Raw genomic sequence first — 3,668 nt, 5'->3', positions numbered from 1 at the left:
CCACGAGGCTCACGGGCGCGAGCGCCGGCAGCCAGGGGCTGCGCGGGCGGCGACCCGAGCAGGGATGGGGCAACAGCACCACAGCAGGCAGTGAGGCGGCCAAGCAGCGCCATGGCGCGGGCGCGGCCATGCCACCGTGGGGGAGGGGGTTCGGCACGGCGAGGAGAGAATGGCTGTGGGTAGGGGAGCGCGAGACGCGGCCGGTGCAGCGCGGAGCGCGGTCGGGCAGGGACGGCCACGCGCGGGTGTTGCGGGCGGGGGCTCGCGGGAGCGTGTGCGACGGGTTGTAGAGGGTCGCAGGGGGGGTCGCCGGGCGCTGTGAGCGCGTGCGCCTGCGGAGAACGGCAACCGCGACAACGGGGAGAGAGGAAGAGGCCAGGGGCCTCACCGTGGGTCCGTAGGGCAAAGGCAGTGGGCTCGGGGAGGTCCGGTGAGGCAGATCGACGACGGGGGCGAGGTGGCGGCGACAGCGATCCGGGGAAGGGAACGGCTCGACCCGCGCGAGGCAGGGGGTCCCGAGCTCTGATGCGTCTACGTAGTCGACGAAGACAGCGAAGGCGGTGCTCCCGGCACAGTCTGAGGCGGCGGGGAGGACGTCGGGCGCGAGGACGGCGGGGTCGGCGACGGGGTCGGGGCGCTGTTGCCCCGATCCAGAACGGTGGGGGGAGTGGGGGAACGAGGGGGGAGTGGGGTAGCGGTTTTTAGGGTTTCAGGGGGGCAAGGGGGCCATATAGGCCAGGGGAGGTGCGGTGTGGGCCGGCCTGGTTGGCTGAGCCGACTGGGCCACGAGGCCCTATGGGGGAGGGGGCCTTTTGTTTTTATTTATTTATTTGTTTTTGTTTACAGTTTTGCCTTTTCTTTTTAATTAATTCTCTTTTCCATTTTACTAAATTTTCGCTTTTATAGAATACAAAAGTTGTACCTAAAAGAGCATTAATAATTATGCCGCTACCACAATTAGCTTCGAACTAAAACAAAATAGTTTGTAACGGTTTATTATTTTAACCTCATTTAAATAATTGTTTTTGCTACCGTTTTAATCATTTTAGAGTATTTAAGCATCTTAATAAAATGTGGTTTCTCCATCATAATTACCTATGCAATATTTGGTACAACCTGAACATTTTTGTTTTAAGGTTTGAAAACTTTTATTGTTCGTTTGGTTTTTAATTTGGACTCGAACCGGTTTCGAACTAATGCGAGATTAGCAAGAGTAATTGATGTGACATGGCACCATTAGCAGAGGTTCATGGTAGCTTAAGTATCCGGGCGTCACAACAGGTATTTCCAAAGGTATTTGTTGGGTTGCTTGGATCGAGACTGGGATTTGTCGCTCCGTGTGACGGAGATATATCTCTGGGCCCTCTCGCTAATACAACATCACAAGAAGCTTTCAAGCATGTTACTAATGAGTTTAGTCATGGGATCTTGTATTACGGAACGAGTAAAGAGACTTGCCGGTAACGAGATTGAACTAGGTAAGGAGATACCAATGATCGAATCTCGGGCAAGTAACATATCGCCGGACAAAGGGGATTGCATATGAGATTAACTGAATCCTTGACATCGTGGTTCAACCGATAAAGATCTTCGTTGAATATGTGGGAATTAATATGGGCATCCAGGTCCCGATATTGATTATTGACCGGAGAGGAGTCTCGGTCATGTCTACATGATTCTCGAACCCGTAGGGTCGCACACTTAACGCTCGGTAGCGCTAGGGTAGTATTGAGATATTAATAGTGGAAAGTCTGAAGGTTGTTCGGAGCAGATGGGATCCTAGACGTCACGAGGAGCTCCAGAATGGTTCGGAGGTAAAGACTTATATATGACAATATGCTGTCGGGGATCCGGAAAAAGTTTGATTTCTTTCGGTATTGTACTGGGAAGCTTCCAGAAGGTTCTGAAGGATTCCGGAGGGATCCACAAGTCCATAAAGGGTTCCACCTTGTCCCTTAGGTTAGCATGGGCTGTAGGAGGGCGCCCTGGCCTTATTGGTCCAGGCGCACCCGCCCTACAAGGCCGATGCGCCTGGGGAAGGGAACCCTAAGGGGAAGGGGCCTCCACTTGGCTTGGAGGGCACTTCCCCCCCTTGGCCGCCACCCTGCATTGGGAGGGGAACTAGGACTGGCATGCCCCTCTCTCACCCTATATATAGCGGGGAGGCGCAGGGGGCAGCCAACCCTTCCACGCTTGCCCCGTTACTCCTCCATGTTCTGTCAGCGCTTGGCGAAGCCCTGCCAAAATTCCGCTGCCACCGCCACCATGCTGTCATGTTGATTCAGATCTCATCTACCTCCTCTTCCTCACTTTCTAGATCAAGAGAGAGGACATCGTCGAGCCGTATGTGTGCTAAACTCGGAGGTGTCGTCCGTTCGACACTAGATCGGATTGGATCGTGAAGAGTATGACTACATCAACCGCATTATGATGCTAATGCTTTTGGTCTACAAGGGTATGTAGACACACTCACCCCTCGTTGCCTTGCATCTCCTAGATTAGATCTTGGGTAATCATAGGAATTTTTTTGATTTTCATGCAACATTCTCGATCAATGGCATCATGAGCTAGGTCTATGCATAGATGTATATGCAGGAGTAGAACACAAAGAAGTTGTGGGCGTTGATGTTCAAATTGCTTACTACCTTTGTCTTATTTGGATTCGGCGGTATTGTGAGATGAAGCGGTTCGGACTAACCTTACTTGTCCACGCACAAGAGACCGGTTCCACTGACTAGCATGCAACTTGTATTGCATCAAAGTGGCTTTGTGGGTGTCTGTATCTCCCACCTTAGTTGAATCTAATTTGACAATGGCGGTCTTTATAGAAGGTTAAAAGGCAACTTGTATATCACCATTGTGGTTTGCGTAGATAAGAACGGTTCTTATAGTTTTCCCTAGCAGCCACGTAAAAATTTCAACAACAAAGTAGATGACGTCTAACTTGCTTTTCCAGGGCATGTTGTGATGTGGTATGGCCAAAACGTGATGTGATATATGTTGATGTATGATATGATGATGTTTTGTAACTAGTAGAATGCCCGTGCGTTGCCACGGGCTTCTAAAATAGGTTGGTGAAGTTATATAGAGATAATGCATGCTAAATTTCAGACGTAGAGATAATTTACATGGTCATAATTGCATAATATTTGAAGTTCACTTCACGTGTAATGTAAACTGATAACAAGATAGTAAATTGACAATGTATACACATAAAGTGACGATCCAACTAAAAATTTATTACAAATTATTGGGATCTACTTGATGCGCTTAAGAAATTCTCGCACAATATTACACAAGTTGTCTTTAGCTTCATTCGCACGATGTTTGAGCAAGTATAATAAAAACTGCTTTCTCAACACATACCCATCCTGAAAAAGCAAATATATGTAGTTGGCACGAATACTTCACATGGAAGGTTTCAAAACATGTGTAATGCACAAAACTCACTGCACAACCCAGCTTCGCTAGGTCTTTACCATTCCATAAGAGCATGAAATGGAAGACAAAATAGCCAGACAAATCCCTGTAATTTCCTAAATTGTTATTATATTCAATATGATGATAACAAAAATAAATGTTTGTATTATGAATTTATTACCCGTCTACGCTCGTTGGAATACCATTAGGAAATAAACATTGTCATTTTGATATATCAGAATGCCATC

The sequence above is a fragment of the Triticum aestivum genome, chromosome 3B, assembly GCF_018294505.1.
Source record: "Triticum aestivum cultivar Chinese Spring chromosome 3B, IWGSC CS RefSeq v2.1, whole genome shotgun sequence".
Classification (NCBI taxonomy): domain Eukaryota; kingdom Viridiplantae; phylum Streptophyta; class Magnoliopsida; order Poales; family Poaceae; genus Triticum; species Triticum aestivum.
Note: the sequence above shows the minus strand (reverse complement) of the source record.